Below are 20966 nucleotides of genomic sequence, written 5' to 3'. Positions count from 1 at the left end.
AAAACAGATCCAATGCAATTGAAAGCCAAGGAGTAACGATAACTTAAGGTGTTTCTTAGCTTCCGGAGCCGAGGGGCTGCAACAGAAAAGGCCCAGTGAACACACCACGGCCTGAGGATCTGAGGGCTCTGATGGTGTAAGAGGTGAGACCAGATTTATAGTGATGTGGTCTCGCTTCTTTGGCCTTCTTAATAACTGGGCAGAGGTGTTGTGGATTAGTTGGAGATGGGAGATGGAGGTCTGGGTGATCCAGCCTGGATCCAGTGTTCTTTAATTTTGCAGTAGCACGTTTGCAACACTTGGTGGGGTGCTTTCCATTTCTGTGGTTTTCCTGAGTGCATCTCACAGCTAAAACGAAATACTTCGTTTTATATAAGTACAAATAAAATACTGCACATTCTGGTGTCTTAAATTTAAAATTGCAGCGCCCGATATAGGTCGAACCCCGGCCCCCCACAACTCCCCTAAAAAAAACAACTATTAACCTTTTAGTGAAAAAATAAAACTGAACCTATCTTCTTTTATGTGGTTGTAACCTTGTACTGGACCCTGATTTATTTTTTATTTTTTTTAAAGGAGAGTGTGAGGCTACAGGAGGCAATCCCAGAAAGCTTTAATATAAGATGCATCAATGAATGATTGAGGACTTCTATCATACCACTTCACTTCACGTCTTCTGATATATGACTCCTCAGACGTAAAGGAATACGTACAGACTGAAGGGAAATTTATCACAGTCATAATAGTTTTCCCTGCTTCCAGGTTAACCGTCCAAATCTTCCATTTGTCATGAATATCGAGAGGAACTTGAAGGAAGGTTTTCTGCAGCACATTGAGTTTGCACACGGCTCTGTGATCAAGCAGTGAGATACCGCATCGTGGCACAAGTACGTAGCGGACACGTGGGTGCACTGATACGAGGCCACGAGGCCGAAGGAGAAGTGACTCTGGCTCAGGGTTCAGGCTCAATTCAGCTTTATTTCTAAAGCGTCGATAACAATCTCCATGCTTCACAGAGTCCCGACACCGAAACCCCACAGCAGGCGTCTGGGTGGCAAGAAGAAAAACCTTGAGCAGGGCCCAGCTCATCTTCTTGAGCCTGGAAGAGCAGAGAGGAGAGGAGGAGGATACATCTGGATCTGGATGAAGCTACATGCAGTGTGCACTTTATACATGACGCAGAGAAGAGCAGGCAAGATGTGATGCGTGATACCTGGGAGACTGATAATGGATAAAATTGGGTGAGCGGACGCAACATTAAAGCCTTTCATTAACCTCCTGAGACCCAAGCTTTTACTTGGTCTGGCATTATTTCATTATTTATATTATAAAGAAGTCACCAATGTGTGACAAGATATAAAACTGTTTATTTTAATACCTGAACATGGCTGAGCAAAGACAGTACAAATTGCTAATTAGCAAAAAATAAATAAATTTTGTGCATCATATCAAACTAGAAACATAAATAAATAAGTTTTAACCTTTGGTATCGCTAGAGGAAGACTACAGTGTCCACTAATGAGGACAGTGGGTTTAAATCATAGGTCTTCAACAGGAGGGTCCCTCCTTAATCTCTCCATCAGTTTGTGAGTCCTTGGCCTGAAAAACATTGACACATTGGTTTAAATGAAGCAGAATAAGCTGCAATAAAACCTAAAGCTTAACGTCCCCATATGAGGACGCAGGGTCAAAAACCAGCTGACAGTGTGCTCATAAAGTTACTGTCATGAGACCCGAGGCAGGAACTGGTGATGATAAGCTGATAATTTATCAGAGCAATCTGGCATGAAAAAAGAAGACGACGGAGAAGAAGCCATCTTCTCCATCAGCATGTGTGATTATATCTCCCAGTCACAGCCAATCAAATCTGAAATGTTTTTCAGTCATCAGCCACCAGAATCAGGTTAAGGGCCATTTGAAGGAATCCATCTCCTCTCAGTCGCAATCAGCGTAGGTCACGCAGCATAATCTAAATAAATATCCGTGGCACAAAGAAGACGTGCCTCTGAAACAAAGCTTCGTGCACGGATACGTAGTCCACTGAAGAGACATTCATTGGAAAGACGAACAGAAGTACATGAGTAGAGTTTTGTTTGTTTGCTTTTGAGCGAAAAGGTTAATTGAAAATAAATGTCTTCTTAAAATGAGGTTTCATCTTCTGTTTGTTGCTCATTCACCGAGGGCAACGCTGCACAACCTGGAGAACAGTGATAACGGATCAAATGGCTTTAAAATTGGAAACTAAGCGTTCAGGAAAAAAAACAGGAAAAACAACATATCGATATCAGTAATAATATCAAAGCTGGATTATGGAGATGTATTATATGCTCATGCTGCTCATGCTGTAGTCATTATCCTTAATCTACTGGACAGTGTTTACCACAGAGTTATTCGGTTCATTAGTGTCATCCCACTTAACCAGGGAAGGTTTAATCATCACCAGTGGCATCCAAAAGGCCTTAGCTTAGCTCTTACATACTGTTCACATCTGATGTATTCACACTATGGTTCGGTCCAAGAATCCAAACTCTAAACTACAGATCTATTTAGAACAACTAAATAGCCCATGTCTCAGTAATAATTTGATGATTTATGATTTATTCATGATTTTCATGAGGAAACAGACAATGTGGACATTTTTAAAAGCTAAAAACTAAAGACCTACCTTTTCAGTCTTGCTTTCAGCTGAATTTTATTTACCTTTAAGTCTGGTTATTTATTGAATTATATTTATTTTATCATTTTATATTTTTTATTCTGACTTTTAACTGAATTTTACTTGTTTTTGTTATCATTGTGTCTTTTTTGTCTAACTTTAACTTATTTTATTATTTTTACCCTTTTAGTATGGCTTTTAATTGAATTTTATTTATTTTTTATCTTTTAGGTAATTGCTAAATTATAATGAACATTTATACAGTTATTTTTTCTAGTGTTTGGGATAGGGTTTCCTCAGTGTGTGTGTTTATATTGTTTTTTGTTTGTTTGATGATCAATCCTTAATAAATTTTTAGTTTTTGGAGCAAATCATACATCATCATGTCGTGTTTTACAGAAGACATAAAAACATAAAAGTCATAATGATTTTAATATATTTTGCTGAATTTAAAAAAAGCTGCTAAAATTCTTAATATAACCATGTTCATGCACCTGCTCCACCACTGTCACACACCGGTGTCCCACAAGGCTGTGTGCTGGGCCCTTTCCCTCTTCACCCACCACTGTGCATGGATCCAACTCCATCTCCAAGTTTGCAGACGACACCACAGTGATTGGTCTCATCAGCAACAACAATGGGACAGTCAACAGGGAAGAGACAGGACAATAACGTGCTCCTTAACACCAGCAAAAAAAGAGCTCATTGTGGACTTAAAGAAGAAGTCAAGAAGTATGGGATTGCTGTCTCCAGCTTCAAGTTCCTGGGGACCAACATCTCTGAGGACTTGTCCTGGACCGCCAACACCTCCAGTCTGGTCACAAAAAAAAGGAGCACACTCACCCATATATATGGTCTCATCTGTAAATAGGCAGCTGTACATGCACTTACTGCTCTTTGCACTTCTGGTTAGATGCTTAACTGGATTTCTTTGCCCTGTAGATATGTAATGACAATAATATAATAATAATCTAATCTAATCTATTTAATCATCGCCAAAATTAAACGCTGCCTTCATGACAGTGTCCAGGTCCTCCTTGAACTCCGTCACCACTGCCCCTTAAAAAAGACACAAACATGGCCTGTACAGCGTCACTGCTTCAGAATTCCCTGAAAGCACCATTTCCCACCACTTTCCTTGGTGTGCCTCACACTGATAAATCTAAAATCGGTCTCAATTTCTTGTGTATTTTAGGTCACTTTTGGTAAAGTCATCCTATTTCAGACTAAAAGAGTGGCGACGTTTAGGGTATTTTTAAGTTTTAATGAGTCACATTTGACCCAAATAACGGTTATTTTGGTATCTCCATATCTCCAAAAAAAAGTGGTTTCCTAACTTCCCACGACAACGACATTTGGATGAATCACCTGGTCCTTAATATCGAAAAATAGCTGTGTTTTCTATTCTTGTGTGAGTGTTTGGAGGTCTGACGGCTGATGATTGATCGAGCGAGCAGAGAGCCCGGATGGTTCTCGGGGGAACGTTCATATGCTGATGGATCTCCAGCTTAAGTATTCCACCAAAGTGTCCGTTCACATTGCAACGAGGCTGCCATGAATATGAATATTTTATAAATCTGGTTTGTGGTCTGTAGCTGTACGTGGGTAAGGGGCAGTAAATATGGAAATCAATCGATACTAGAGAAATCATGGCTGCAAACTGATCCACTGTTCAGAGAGTAAGAATGATTGTAATAGTCTGCAGTGCTCAAGTGCTAGCGTGTACACTGCGCGTTATATTGCTTGTGCCTATTAAAGTCACTGAACTAGTTCATACTTAGCAAATGAATGTAAGTACAGGACTCTGGACCTTTCCCACTGAGAGGCTTAGAGAATAATCAACACACTGGGCAGTGTATGGTGTGTGTGCTTGATTCCTCAGACTGCAGTGCCCCTGGTCCTGATGTTTTTTTTTGTAAGCTGGATTTGTGCTGCAGGTACAAACGCTTTGTTCCACCCCAGGGAGGCAGCACTCATCTCGTCAGAGCTGCATGGAGTCTCGCTTTTTTGTTGTTTTTTTGTTTTTTTCACATGGACATGAACTGCAGGTGCCCACTATACAGCCTTGCTCTCGGAGAGAGCCCAGTCTGCCCCGTTACCTCCTGGAATCAGCGAAAAAACGTGATATTTAACTTTGCCATTTAATCCTTTTAAATAGCATTCAAACTTCCTCAGAGGAATAATTTGGCATTTTTAGAAACATTTGCCTTTTGAGCTGACTTCTGAGCGTCTGGCTTCGTATCAAAGCCGCAACCTAAATTCACTTATTCTCCAAACTAAGCTTTTAGCATTATGAATTCTCAACTAGAGTCTGGGTTGCTACCGTGACGGCAGGTGTAGGAAAGTAAGCGGGCGTCTCCATGGTTACGGCCACCGAGTGGCAAAAAGTGACAGTTGAACATGGAGATTAGCAGCATTAGTTTGAATCATAGGCTTTAATAGCGTCTAAATTGTAAAATTAATTTAAAAAAGGGGGGAAGAGCTGCCAACAGATTTGAAAAGCAGTCAGAGATATATTTTTTTACAGATCTGCCAAAGAAAAGAGAAGTAAATGGATTGATGCATTATGAAGAAACAACTGGAATCCAGGTGTTGTGGTTCACATTTAGAGTCAGGTAATATTAATTTATGCTGTGTTTTTTGATGACGTCATACCTTAAGTTACTTCTTAAGTTACGTTCAGAAGGGCTGTCAGATAAGTTTAAGGATGTTTATCATAACTGAAATGACCTAAAACTAACTTAAACTAACTGAAACTGAAGCTAATCCACTTTTCCAAATCAATATTAGTCCGTATGCATCATTGCTGAGTCCAGTTGTCCTTAATTTGGTCTGATAATCCACATTTTGCCCAGTCTCCATGTATTTATTGATGCATTTCACTGTGTTTTTTGCCACTCAGGTGTCGTGGACGTCAATGCATACCCTCTGTGCACTGATTGTCAACATTATGACCATCTTCTGGGGGCGTCCTCTGGTGTCTGGCAACAAACTGCTGTTAATGGGGGGACTTTTGGTCCTATGGGTTGAGGGGAGGGGCCTCTGTTGATCATCCCACAGATACTTGATCAGTTTGGGATCCAGTGAATTTGGAGGCCAGGTCAAAACCTTGTGCTGTTTTTCATGTTTTTTTTTAATTATTGTTGTGTGTGTCTGTGTCGGGCTACCATCAAGGAGTGTCATTGCTGTGTGGTGGGGGTGCCTGGTCTGGACTGGGTGGGTGCTACATGTCTAAAACATAAGGACTAGGTTCAAAAGTTTCCCAGCAGAACATTGAATTGTCACAAGATGATCGATGTTATTCAGTTCTGTCAGTGGTTTTAATGTTGTGGCTGATTGGTGTGTTTCATAAGTAGTTTTAATTACTTTATACATGGCAAACACAATACAATTAGTATTCCCACAGTAAGGGGTATATTGAACCTCACATGCTCACAGTAATTTAGATGTTCATGTTCATGGAAGTGAAACTAAGTGTAGCAGCAGCTGCTCCTGCTCAGGATTTCGTCTCAATCTTAAAGGTTGATTGAAGCTATCAGTCTTTTTTTTTTTTTTTTTTCCTTCGTCTCTGACTGAGCAGATGATTTGGCGGCCCCATGAATATCATTTGCCAGGGATCGGAGGAAGAGATTTGGAAAATTGCCTCGATACTCCCGCTGGTAGGTGCCCCACAAAGATCTTTGCACTGTGTATGAACTCCATGAGAGAATGTTAATGCTCCTACAGAGATATTATTTATAAATGAACTTAGGTCTTGTGGTTACACTGCCAGTGTCACATCCTGACAAACACTAAATAGTTAACAACTACGTCTAAATGAGCTTATAAAATAAGCTAAGAAATACGCTCTAATTGATCCACTAGCATTAGCAGTGTTTTTATTTGTATTTTCCATTCATGAATCGAAAATATTCCCACGCACGTATGCCGTCTGAAAAATACAGTAAAGGAAAACAGAAACACGCCATTAGCTTCCCAGCTTCCCCCATGTGTCCTGCAGCCCCCACCAGATCGATCTGTTCATCAGAGGATTACATCAGTTACGCTACGGCCCCTTTTTCATCGCAACACACAACACCGCCTCTGGAGGACTGTAGAAATGAAAGCATACATTGCGCTTAGCCAGGGGTTTAAGTGCTTTCAAAAAATAAAGAGTTGCATGAATAATGTTTCCCCAGTTAGTCAGTCCGTGAGTCATTTGCAGTCGGCGTACTCTACATGTGGACCCAGTGCAGAGGATCAATGGCTTGAAAAATGGAAGTAGTCTGCTGCAGAAATATATTATAGATTGATACTTACTGTGAGTGAAACTTAAATGAATATTGAAGATTGATATATATGTATGTACTGTATATAATACTTTCCATCTGTGTCATGTACAAAAACAAGTGCATTTAATTTACTTAAAAACAGTTTGAATCTGGGTTTACCTAAAATTATACTGAGATGATGGATTTATCTCTAATAAAATTCATTTAAAAAATGTGAAAATATCCACAATCAATTTGCTTTGCACCTGTGGTTATGTATTTTGATCAGGATTTTAAGTAATTAAGTTGCATTAAATGTAAAATTGAGACTGAGAAGAATCCTCCGTGTCTTTTCCCTATTATTTGAGAATTAAAATAGGCCGTAGACAAGTCGTCACACTACAATAAACGGGGGTTATTTATGTGTGTTAGTGTTGCACTGGTAATTTTTACTGACAGTTTTAGTTGGATTCAGTGCGTCATCTGCTTTGACCTCTCCATCTTTCCCCTCAAAGGATCAACACATCATTTACTACATGAATAATTCACCACTGAGAAAATGATCCTAAGTTGTTTTGATGAGGCAAAGGAAAGACATTCCCGTCCAACAGTGTGTTTTTTTTTTAAACATCCATTTATTATCACTTTGTCTTTCTTTTTAATATAAATGTGCTCATTATGCCCCCGTGATCTGTAAGTCGTTTACAGTGTGAGCTGGGATTACGGTGCTAAAACTTGACATATTTATCGTCTCGCTCGAGCTGAACCTGGAAATCTGACACCAATAACGAAGTCAGACTTTCAGAAACACGTCAGAGTATAAGACCAGAGCAGTGGCAGAAAAAAGAAAAAAACAATTGCTCAATTGTCCGTGTCTCGTTATAATTTTGGCTCTATAAGCCGCAGAGGATGACGTCTGCTGCACTCCACCGAAAAAAAAAAATAGAGCTATAGTTTTACACTAATATGATTTGCCACGCGGACTATATATAAATAATCTCCTGGAAAATCCGTAATAAGCATCGCTGGAAATTAATTTGTCGGTAATAGGATTACAGACCTCAGACACAGAGGCTAACGACAGCACAGCGGTCTCCTGACTTTTGTTTCTTTCTCCCTTAAGAAGGAGCTTGGATAGAAAACGGCACAAGAAGCTGAGGCAGTCGGATGTTCACAGCGGTGACGCACATATGTCGAAATAAAAAAAAATTTGGAGTATTTGGAGAATAGGTGGTGTGTAGGAGAGACATAGTTTGGAATAAATCTTTGGCACGAGCGTAGAAAAGGTCTGCCAGATTTCGAGGATTAAAGTGGAGGCAGGCGTGTTTAAACAGTGACTCGGTTTGAAGAAAACAATGTGTTGGTGAATGGCTCTAGAGTTAACCCCGAGAGAAGAAGAAGAAGAGAACAAAAGCAGTAGAGAACACCTGGACCCTGTCTTCTCACTCAGACCGGTTCATCAAACACTGGTGATCTGAATTAAAACAATGTCTAGAAAGTCCACATCAGCAATTTAAGAGGAGAATCAAGAGACAGCACCTGCTCACAAATCTGTTCTCAGTCAAGAAACGACACTGAAGGCAAATAATGACAAAAATAGCACTGTGAACAACTAATAAAGTCGGTGCAGATCTTCTAAAACGTCGTTTTTTATTCATAAGTGATATTTTTCATGCATTCCCTCTAACTACATTGATGCTGCTATTCCGCCTTTTTTTAAAATGTTGTGCAACATATGTTTACACTTTTACCACCGCTGCAACAATATATATTTTGCACTGTTTTGTATATACTTGTGTGTTTTTGCACTGAAAAGGAGAAGCTCTCCAATCTTGGTATACATTGACGTCATTTCCGCCCGAGGCCACGCCCCCCTGAGTGGCAACAGTGAAATGTGCCAGTAAATACAGAGACCGGGAAAATGTGGATTATCAAATCAAATTATGGACAATTGGACTCGACATTGATCCATACTAACTAGTATTGATTTGGAAAAGTGGATTTGCCTCAGTCTGAGTAAGTTTAAGTTAGTTTTAGGTCATTTCAGTTATGCTAAATGTACCCAAATAAAAGATGCTAACGCTAAGAGCTTTACTGAGAAGTAACGTTAGCCATATAATACTGTAGCGTCCGTCCGGACGTTAAAATTATGTCAAGGAGTGATCGCAAATATTCCGTTTATTAATTTATTGTTATTTAATGTTGGAACTGAAATAGTCAGTGTCGGGAGTAACTACGCCAAAACAACAACATCCACAAACTTTATCTGACAGCCCTCCAGAACGTAAGTTAAGAAGTAACTTAAGGTTAAAAAAGAAATGAAAAAAGAAATACAGCATAAATTAATATTACCTGACTCTAAATGTGAACCACAACACCAGGTTTCTGTGTCTGGATTCCAGTTGTTTTTTCATAACGCAGCGATCCATTTACTTCTCTTTTTCTTTCGCAGTCGGAGAAAATCTGTAAAAATATATCTTCGACTGCTTTTCTGATCTGTTTGGTTCAGTCACAACAGCTCTTCCTCATTTTATTTTTAAATTAATTTTACAATTTAGACGGTATTAGAGCCTGTGATTCAACCTAATGCTGCTAATCTCCATGTTCAACTGTCACTTTTTTGCCACTCGGTAGCCGTAACCATGGAGACGTCTGCCAGTTGTGACGTCACCTGCATACCCTCGATTCTATTTCTCTTGACTCCTCTCCCCTCATTTGAACCTTTTGCCACCTCCATCACCTCCTCCTGCTCATCCTCACACTCTCCCACGCAGCATCGACTGTCTCTTGGCCTTGTCATCGTTACCATATTTCACGGCCCGGGACTCGCTGTCTGCAGCCCCCGAGCCTCCAGGATTACACACACGGTCGTATTTCCGATCCTCCATCCAGGCAAACAGTGGAAGGCGGAGCAGTGATCGACCTTAAGTGGCAAAATAAACCACTCGGCCTTTCGGTGTTTTATGATGCTTTTGGGAAAGGCAAGGCAAGGCAAATCAACAGGGAGCGGCAAAAAACAAGATAGCAGAAATTTTTGGGAGTGTGGGCAGACCTGATGTGAAAAGTACCACCTGCAGATTAACGGAATCAGATCAAACACTTCGCTCACAGCCGTCTGCCAAACTTCACGTTGGTTGTTTATTTGCTCCAATGCAAGTTTCAAAAGTTAACATGCCTCGAATATTATCTAGGGTATCACGTTTCTAGATTCTAGTAAGCAGTCAGGTTAAGGAGCACATTCTTTGTGTGTGATGCTAGTGGTTGTGTAACGTTGTAGCCAAGAACATCCATCATGAAATGATAGCATCTCTAGTCCCAGAAGTTTGGAGATAATCAAGATCGAGCGGCTGTAAATGGGCAAAACTTGGAGCTTTTCACCCTCTCTGAACCCTTTATGATTATTGCATTAAATACAACTTTGTATAGGAACATACACAAAGGTACAATAAAGCCATAAAACAATGTCTTACACCTGTTTTTTCACAAGACTGAGGCTAATAATTAGCGTAATTAAGATAATTTTGTGCATATAACGGGACACAGTTCATATCTCACATTACTTCCTAAGTTATTTGAGATGTACTGTGTATATTGTAATGGACAGGTACCACTAACCTATATAGTCTCACATATCCTTTGTATTCTCTTCTAGATAAGTATAGCAGAGAATGGAGATTGGAACAAGACCTGCAGGCAGTAACTACTGCTGTAGACCCAGGTGCGTCCCAATGCATTAATATTTTTCAATTGTTGAGTTGCTGAATATTTCTGTTGTGTCCCTGTTCACCCAGACAGTCAGCTGAAGACTTGAGTTTCTGAAACAATTTGAACGAACTTGCAAGTTATTCGTGCTCTGCAGTGGGCGGCCATGCACGGCGCCAGGGGAGCGTTTGGATGGATTTTTAGGTGCTTGCTCAAAGCACCTCAGGCATGACCGTTCCTCTCAGCAAAGCATGCGAACCTGTTTTCCTGTGGTTAACAGCAAGTTTACTTAGAAGTTCTACATTTCTAAGTAAATTCAAGATGTTCTAGGGAGAGATTCTAAATTGACCGTAAGTGTGAGTGTGAATGGTTGTTTGTCTCTGTGCAAGGCCTGCGATGGACTGGCGACCTGTCCAGGGTGTACTTCATCTCTCTCCCAATGACAGCCCTAGTGGGGATAAGCGATGGTAGGGTACGTAGGATGTGGTGGGGCCTATATTAGAGAGAGTCTGCCCAACTAGGGAATCGACCTTCTGGACTAACCTGTTATGCTGACTGGTTCTGAGATGGTCACGTCTTTCATGAGTGTCATGTTAGATACATCCAACCAATATTCATCCATAGAGAAGTGGCAATAACAGAGAATAAAACTGGATTAAAAGTGAAAATAAAGTTATCAAAGCAGAAGTTTAAAAGGAAGACCTGGATGTCACCTGACTTCTTCCTGTTATGTGAACATGTGTAGATAGACAAATTTAATTGACATTATTATTGACATTGACATTGTTATTATGTCTAGCGTGTTAATGTTATAATGATAATACTAAATAACAGTAAGACTAGTTTCATTTATCACTATTTTGGAGTATTCATAATTGTTCTGAGTAATTTTAAAGTTTTGCATCACACAGCCTTCAAACACCATTATCATGCTACTTTTGGTTTTGTCACTTCAGACAAGATCTGTGGTCTAGAAATGTGAACCATTTCATGTACACTACAAATTTGAAGTGATAAATCTTCCACCGTTGCCAGTGTAAATTTGAAGTGAGCGTGTTTTGCTCGAATGAAAGGCGGCAACCCTGGCTAAACATCCTCATTTTATTGGTCCATTGCTTCTTTCCATCTTCTTGTTGTCTACCTCTTGTCGGTTATTAAATGCTAAAAAACATGCATTTTTTTTTTTTATTATTATTATTTTCCCTCAAGATCTTTTTATGGCCTTTCTGCTCCACTGAACAGTTGGAGAATGAGTGGAGAATGACTGGCGGGGTGTCAGGGAGGGCTGGGCGAGTTAAAAGCAGCATACACTGTTAGTCAGCCACAATAGACAACCGTCATTCGGCACAGTCGGTTCTCGAAATGTTAAATTTGGCCATCTGTGATACTCTGGTATGTTGAGAATTTCACAGTTCTTCCAAAACTGAATTGTTATTTAATTGAGGGCATTTATCAAAGACTTTTGTGTGTCAAGACGACATGCACATTTTCCCAGCAATAATGACTTTGGCTTCGAACTGTGTTTAATTTGAGATGTTTATCAGTTCATGCAGTGACGAGCTATTTATTGGCGAGAACAGGGCTTAAAAACACACAATTTATGTCCATATATAACCACATGGTCCTGGTTGTTTTTCCCAAGGAAGATCTTCATTGTTACCAGTGGAAACGCATGACTGTACTGTAGTCCATCTACTACTTTGTGTGGAGGGAAAGAAAGGGAGCGAAAGCGAATGAAAGGGTGAGGGAGTCGTGGTTCACTGGACCCTGAGTTTACTGGGCCTCATTAGAGATGAAGCTTCAATAATAGAGGATACTGGCTAACAACCCTGCTGCTTTGACCCAGATGGGGCGACAAGGTTCAGGGAGGACGGTCTTTGATGAATACATCAGGATTAGAAGTGTCCCAGTTGTATACATGGGACGCTTTTGTTGTTTTTCTTTCTAGAAATTATTTATCCCGACAACAGAATAACCCTGAAAAGCAATAACATTAATTAATAACACATTGTCTGCACCAGTAGAGCTCCAGGAAAGCTAAAGGATCTCGGGCACACAAGTGATTTACTGCACGCCTCCTGCTGTAACCTGGCAATAAACTGTGATCTCACTGTGAGCTGCATGACGACATGAAGAGAGTACTCATAACTACATCCACCTTTGTGTATTTCTTCTCTTGATCTTTAATTCAAGATAGATAGATGGATGGATGGATGGATGGATGGATGCTTTATTCATCCCAAACTGGGAAATGTAACAGTTTACCGCTCTTTGCCTTCCTCATTGCCCCTTAATCAGAGTTTTTTCTGATTGTTACACGCATTTGTTATTTAAATAGCTCCAAAGTGCCTCTTGCCTGGGGCCCCCAGACTGTCTTGAAACAGTCCTGCCCTCAACATTACAACATTTAACTTTAGCCAACATTACAGAACATTTAAACAACACTGAGCGTGCTAGCCATCTAAAGGCTGTGTCTCGGATATCTCGTGGAAAATGGACTCATCTGTCTTTTGAATAACATGGACCACATGCTAAAGTGTCCTTAAGCAAGACAGTGAACCCAGAGTTTCTTCCAGTGCTTGAAGCGCTATATAAATATCATTTACAAGGATGGCTTAAGCTTGTCTTTAAATTAATGTAAGTTAAGTCGATGTGCACCGCTGAAGGACGTAACACAGTGGTGACTGAGGCTATGACCCAATGGTGAAAGTATTTCAATATTTTATTTACAGTATATTCAGTTGCATGTCTGGTTCAGCATTTGTGTATTACGTTACAGCTAATGTAATCTCTATATCTTGTTTAATCATCGTCAGACAATTGGTGCAAATACGAGCCGCACATTTCGTGCCGCTGCAGCTTAGTGCAAAGTTTACTTTTATGATTAAGTAGCCACTGCAAATGCAATCTGTCAGCGCACCGAGCGTATACCGCTATCATTTGTCACCGGTGTATAAACATATACTGATAGAAAACTAAACCAAAACTAATAGAATAAGTCAGAGCAGCCACAGTGAGCTGTTAGATGAAGAGGTGCAGGAGATCGGCTGTATGCTTCCAGCTTCTCAGTGAGATAACAAACTCCTTTTACTGGGCAGTTGCTCACACAATATAAAAAAAAAATAGCATTTATTGCAATTATTGTCTGAATTTGTTATTAGAAAATTACAAAATATCTTCTGCCACCAGAAAACTAAGACCTGTGGTATACACCGATCAGACATAACATTATGACCACTGACAGGACAAGTGAATAACATTGACCATCTCGTGACCATCTGGAAAACTTTTAGACCTGGCATTCACATATATGTTGCATATATTGCCACCCACCTAGACCAGACCAGGCACCCCCACCCTATAGCAATGTCACTCCTTGATGGCCTAACCATAACCCCAACCCTACTAAAAAAAAAAAAAAAAAAAAATGAAAACCAGCGCAAGGTGTTGACCTGGCCTCCAAATACACCACAATACACCTCCACTACATCCCAAACTGATCAAGTATCTGTGGGAAGATCCACAGAGGCTCCTCCCCTCAACCCATAGCAATAGTTTTGGATGCACAAAGGAGACAAACGATGAACAAAATACAATGCCTGTGAAGCTAGATCAGTGTATGTCTTAAAAGATTCTCAGTTGCCCAGGAAAATGTACATCCAAAAACCAAAGTAACTGGACTCTGTTGGGCTAAAGCTCAGGTTTTGGGGCTCATCCAAGTGGCATAACATCTGAAACAAAATCCCCATCAGTCGTTTAGAACTGAAGCTCAGTTTTGATCTGCTTTTTAAATATGATCTGTAGTATCAAACCGTATTTCTTGTTATCACTTCCTGTAACAGGACTGAGATGTTTGAGAATTCCACCATAAGGTGACAGTTAACCGCTCAAAGTAAAGAACTTTCGTTTTGAACAAAGGTAATGCAGCTCTTCTGGCTTGAACGGACGGTCCATACACATAATCATACACCTGTGCAGCACAAAATTCAAATAGAGGCCATTTAGAAAACCATTCAAAACAATTGATAAGATCCAGGAGCTCAATTTGAATTCATCATCAAAGTTCATTCCTCTTCACTGTCCATTAAGACAACCATTTCTTCTCTTAACTAAAATGATTGTTTGTGTGTTAGCCCTGTGATAGACTGGCGACCTGTCCAGGGTGTACCCCAGCTCTCGCCCCAATAACAGCTGGAATAACTGGGTCTTTAACGTTGCCTTTAATACCCCATCAGAACATGCCTGACTAATGTCTTCAGGAAGACTGTTCCATAGCTTTGGTGCACAGAAAGAAAAAAGCCTCTCACCAACTATCTTTTTTCTAACTCTGGGAACATTCAACAGACCAGCTCCCTGGAAGCAAAGTGCACAAGAAGGTGCATAAAAGGTCACTCATTCAAATAAGATGGTGCAAGGCCATTTACAATTTTAAAGCTTAGCAGAAGCAGCTTGAAATCAGTCCTAACCTGATAAGGGAGCCACTGAAGAGAGACCAACACAGGAGTAATGTGCTCATATTTACCAGCTCTGGTCAATACAAGCTGCAGCATTCTGCACCATCTGAAGGCTTTGAAAATGTTTTTTTTTTTTTTTTTGTAATACTGACAAAAGGGCATCGCAGCAATCGAGTCAAGAGGTCACAAAAAAGTCGATAGGGACCTCAGCATCCTTCGACAACAGGATCGATCGAATCTTTGCAGTATTTCTAACATGAAAAAGGGACAAAAGGGATACCTTTGTCACCTCCTTGATGTGCAAATCAAATGCAAGGGTGTGATCAAGTATAACACCAAGATTTTTCACTCTGTCTCTGCAATGAATATCACAGTCATCCAGAGACAAAGAAAAATCATCAAACATATGATGCTGTTACTGGGGTCTAACAATCATCATCTCCGTTTTAGCAGAATTCAAGAACAGGAAGTTATTTGACAACCAACTCCTGAGACAGGCTTCAAGTTTGGACATGTCAGACCCATTTTCAAGTGTAACAGTGGAAGGCAGTTTCAAAAGAACATAAAATTTTCCCAAGTGGTGCGAGATATAGAGTGAAGAGCAGAGGACCCAGGACGGACCTTTGTGGAACCCCATGCCTGACTGCATTAGACTCAGTTACAGAAAATGAATGAATGAACTAAGACACAAGTTAATAGTGGGGATAATAAATGTTCCACTCGCGCTGTTGGAGGACTCTGAACCAGAGTTATCTGTCAAAGATCTCATTTTGCATCTGGCAAAAGCTGAAACGTAATATTCATCCCCTACAGCTGCCCATGTTTTACCATTTATGCACATCTGTTTCACATAGACTTTGATGCAAGACGTAAACTTGAGCACATCGTGTCACATGTTAAATGCTGCAGCTGATACAATGAAACTGTACTGTTTAAGGTACATTTTTAAAACTAATCACCCGCGAGCACTCTCATTTCAGTGTTCTACAACTTCGGACCTGTAGTGCAGATCCATCATATCCAGGAGACAGATAAACAAGTTTGATTAGAAACTTGGCAGCACCATGAATCACAACAAACAGCATTACAAACTTTGTAACGTTTTAAAATGAGTGGTTTTATGAGGAGCACATGGTGAAAATGTGACGAGCTGACAAAGTAAGAAGTCTCGTTAACAGCGGTCACGTTGTTCCAAACATCCCTCGACGAGTCCCCAGAGGTGATTCCACGTTTAGCTCAGTCAGTCACCGATATGGGTCAATCAAAATGTCAGTGAAACGTCAGCGAGCTGAAGCAGGAGACTAGGAGGCACCAAGAGTCTCGGCTCAGTTCCTTGGAGAGGAGAGCTGTCAGCTCTGACTGTGTGTTTCTGCATGAACGATCAACGGTGGAGGAAGAAGAGGAAGTATCAAAAAACAAATGTCAGAGCACATATCTGATGCTGGAGCCTGCGGCAGTCACTTCCAACAAGATTTCACCTCCTTGTTTTCTCGGTATAATATTCCACCTTTCCTCCGTGTGCTCTAAACCACATCTGCTGAAATATATATACCTCTAAACTGCAAGTTCTAGCATATTTTAATCAGTTTTATATTTGGGAGCCAGACAGGAGAGTATTTTGTCAACCTGTCAAGTTTAACCTTCTTTTTTTTTTTTTTTTTTACTCGAGTAATAAAGTAAGCCTGGCTAACACAGTATATGCTAAAAAAAAGGAAAAGGAATAAACAAAAAAGATGACACCACCAGTTTAATTCCATAAACTGTTATAAATCAGCATCCTTAAAGATCAAATTAATATGTCATGTCAAGTTTTTCCATTAAGAAAAGCTTCACTTTCTACATCGGCGCCACGAGTGTGAGACTCCGGTTTCTTTTGTTATGTCATTAGTACCAAACAGCATTTTTCCAAAGGTCATAAATCAAACAGAAATTCCAATAGGTTCTGCAATGATAAGGTCAAAATAACAAGCTCTACATTTAACTAATTACAACAACAGGAAAATTCATCAAAAGTTTACTTTCAAAATGAAATCCAAACATTGTGAGTGTGTGAAGTTGAGATGTTTGAATGTCCTTTTCTGTTTGAGGCAGGCCACATCAATTTATTTCAGTTCTTAGTGATTGTGGGTGAAAATGTGAGTTGTGCAAGGAGACAGGAGTGTGAGAAAGCTGGAAGGTTTGACAGATAACTTAATAACTGAGGGGAAGGGAAAATCCACCATGGGAAACCAAGTCAGTCTATAAGATCCTCATCCAATGCTTAAGAATGAGATTGACTGAGATTTCACCATTAACCTTCTCCCAATACAGTTTAGGTTTAAGCAGTGGATTCTGGTTGGACTTCATCTTTATTTTCTTTGAAATAAGAAATTGTTCATATATTTTCCAATTTACCCATAATTATCTTTTTATTGTTACTCTCACAACTCTGTTAACGATCTGGTTGATTAACTGACAAGACACTTTATCCAACTTCACCCTGTGACACTGACGCTAAAAAGTCTGTATATAGATGTTTGTATATCTTTTTTGTAATTTTTTTTTACTTCTACTTCATTCTTATTCTTACGTCTATGTCTGGTTCTTTCATATCTCGTGACTCTTGGACACAATAATTTCCCTGCAGGGATCAACAAAGTGATCTTGAATCTTGAATCTTGAATCTTGAACCCGTCTGTTCTCCTCCTTGCGGCTCCAGTTGATTGAGAGATTTTCATTTCCTCAGGTGTGTCCAATTTATCTCCTCCCTTCCTTCCTTCATTTCCTGTCCAAGTGAAAGAGGACTGGTTGGTCTGTAGTCCTATGTCTGCACACTACATAAAAAAGCGAAGGGGTTTGCTCACTCTTATCTTACTAGTTATATTGGAAATTAGTATAACACATATTACACCAGTTTTAGAATCACTGCATTGGCTCCTTGTGCATTTCTGGATTAATTTCATTAGTTTTAAGGTGTCTTAATGGCATTGGGCCTTTTTATCTGTCTGAACTGCTTTTACATCAACCATCGTGGACCCTGTGGTCCTCAAATACTGGCTTTTTAACTGTTCCCAAGGCTTCGTTTTACTATTACGGCCCATGTCTGTGGAACAGGCGCTGAGAATGTTTTTAATATTTTTAAAGTCAGGCTCAAGACCCACCTTTTAATTTAGTTTTTAATCTTAGTCCCCTTTTACTCTGTTTATCATTACTAATTCATGCTTTTATTATTTATCTATCTATTTATGTGATGATTTTACAGCTTTACTGCTTTTAATCGCTCTTATTGTTTCTTCATTCCTTTAAGTATTGAAGTTTACTCGGTTGTTTCTTAGTGGTTTTTCCTCATTGAGGCCCTCCACGCTGGGACTTAAGGGGCAGGTGTGTTATTAATGTTAAGCGCTTTGTGTTGCATTTTTTTATGTATGATAAGTGCTATATAAAGAAAGTTTGATTTGATTAATTAGATGCTAATGAATGATTAGCATCCAATTAATCAAATCAGTTTGATCTTGAGATAAACCTTTTGGTCAAAACACATCAGTAAAAAAAACACGATTTTTCTGTATTTTTACGTTCTTTTTTTTTTTTTTCAGTCAGCTGCTCCAGGTGTCACCTGGATGCGCGCTGCGTACACTTTCCACACTTCGTGCTCTGTTTTCCTAAACCCCAATCTATTCTCAACGTGACGCCTGAAGTCCCACAGCGCCGACATCAGCCTCTGCAGAGCGTCGTCACAGACGCGATGACCCACCTGGGGGAGAGAGGCGGACGCGCACAAATTGAGGAAGTTCGATGTCCTGCTGCCGAAACTGTATAATGTCAATCTGGGAAATGCAGCTAATGCCGTAATGAAATTCAGTTGACCGAGTAGCCAAAATATCCATTTGGGACAGCAGACGATAATCTCCCCATGGCTGCATCTTATCAGAATGAAGCAAGGCACAGAGCTTCCTAATGATTTGGCACAACGTTGCAATCAAAACACACCAAGACCTAAGATTTCTGGTTAATGGAGGGGACGCAAAGCATGTGACGTGGCGTCTCCAGTAACGAACTTGAACAACGAGACACCTGGAGATTCATTAAATAAGACATAACATCAGTTTTACAGATGCTGGCAGGATGATTTTGCTTTTTTTTGTGTTAAACTAAGCCAAACAATCCCAGTTTTGGCTTCTTTAAAAAAAAAACTCTCCCTTTTATCTAAAATGTAATTAGGGTATTAGTTGATTAGATTACTTGTCTCTAGTGGCGGGGGGGGGGGCAGCAGAACACGGTCGTTAACATGCCAAAAATTCACTTATCTTTGATGAGCTCTTGCTCCGAGCAGACTCCGTGTAGTGACATTTAAGAAGTTTCTTGAAGTATAAAAATAGCAGAAGGCCGTTCAACCCCGACCAACCCACATTACACACGTTCCGCCGGTAAATGATAAGCATAAATAAATACACAATCTCAGTGTGACACCTTTTTCCATCCTGTTACACAAAACTCCAGACAAACCTCTGCTTGGTTGATTCCCTGTAAAAAAAAAAGACAATAAATACAAACTGGGTGTATTTGTGAATGTGTGTCTGGGCACACGGCACAAGGATAAACAACAACATCCACACACTGAACACCGTGGAGGTCGTTCTCTGTCCTTTTCTCCTTCTAGTGCTGCTGCTGCTGCATTCTGCATCACAATGCTTTTCAGCTCCCAGTGAATCATTACTCCAGCTGAAGGAAAGGAGCAGAGAGGAACAGATCGGCGGCGGGGGGGAGCTGCAGAATGGAAGAAAGATAAATTAAACGTGACTGAAAAGTCTGAGATAGCCGAGAAGAGGGAGAGGCCGAAGCGCCAGGTGACTGTGTTTGTTTACACACTGTCAGGTTTTTATTCATGGCGCTGATGAAACTCTTGATCGATTTCGGGGGGTTTATTTTCAAGTGTTTCCACAACACAACACACCGATGTGATCACAGCGCATGGAGATTCTCTATTTATTTATTTATTTTTACTAACTTAATGTGAAACTCTGACACGTTGATTAATTGCCTTTAGGGCCTGGGTTCAGTTCGCTGATCTTATCCCTCTTTGAGAAAACTGGTCTTGATGGTGGGTGGACGGTGCAGGAGAACTGATACTGTGAAGGTATAGTAAAACAAAAACTTAAAAAAATGAATAAAAAACTTGCTGGCAGCAGGGACTTGTGTGGGCCGAGGCCATACAATAGCACTCAGAAATTTATAAGCACATCTCAAGATGAGGCCTTGATGTTATTGACTCTTCTCTTAATGAAACCGCCCTAGTGGGTCAATGGAGGTACTGCAGGGAGGGGCCACAAAATCTTTGGTTGATTAGACTTTTATATATGGGTCAAAGACGAGACATGTCAATTCTGGTGTCCGAGGCATATTTATAATAGTAAAAATAAAGAAAAAAATTTAAAAAGTACAATTTGTTACTAAATTCTCCCCACTTTACTTGCTAATATGAGTATTTACTGTAAGAAATTAAAATTTAAGGACCTATTTAGCTCAAAAGTACAAAACTGTCCTTCCTGGCAGACGTCCAGGCCAAAGATCTAAGTACAAAATTATGCTAAAAATGTCAAAAATCTTAATAAAGGCATTAATGATACACTGGGGCATAATTGTGTTGGTGTTTGTAATGACACCTACAAATATAGTAACAACACTAAGCTCATTTACATTTTTATTCAAGAAATACTTTTGTCCCCATTTTTGGACATGTAAATCAATTCAGTAGCTGTAGGATGATGTTGTAATGTTGTTCTTTTATTATTATTAATAGCAGCTGATTTTGATTTTTTTTTTTCACTTTTAAAATCCTTATACGTCTTTGACCCATATATATATATATATATATATATATATATGGGTATAATATGTTTTCCCCACAAATTTAAATTTCTTTAA

The 20966-nt window shown here is 39.8% G+C and overlaps 1 long non-coding RNA gene across 1 annotated transcript; it reads left to right on the top strand.

Moving 5' to 3' along the window:
• The first annotated feature begins 8793 nt into the window (after positions 1-8793).
• Positions 8794-19157, top strand: LOC125007298. The gene is made up of 3 exons (XR_007112672.1): positions 8794-8922; positions 10559-10624; positions 18638-19157. It is a non-coding gene; the product is annotated as an uncharacterized LOC125007298 (long non-coding RNA).
• The last annotated feature ends 1809 nt before the right edge of the window (positions 19158-20966 follow it).

This window comes from Mugil cephalus, chromosome 4 (assembly GCF_022458985.1).
Source record: "Mugil cephalus isolate CIBA_MC_2020 chromosome 4, CIBA_Mcephalus_1.1, whole genome shotgun sequence".
Taxonomy (NCBI): Eukaryota; Metazoa; Chordata; class Actinopteri; order Mugiliformes; family Mugilidae; genus Mugil; species Mugil cephalus.
This window is presented reverse-complemented; position numbering and strand designations above follow the sequence as displayed.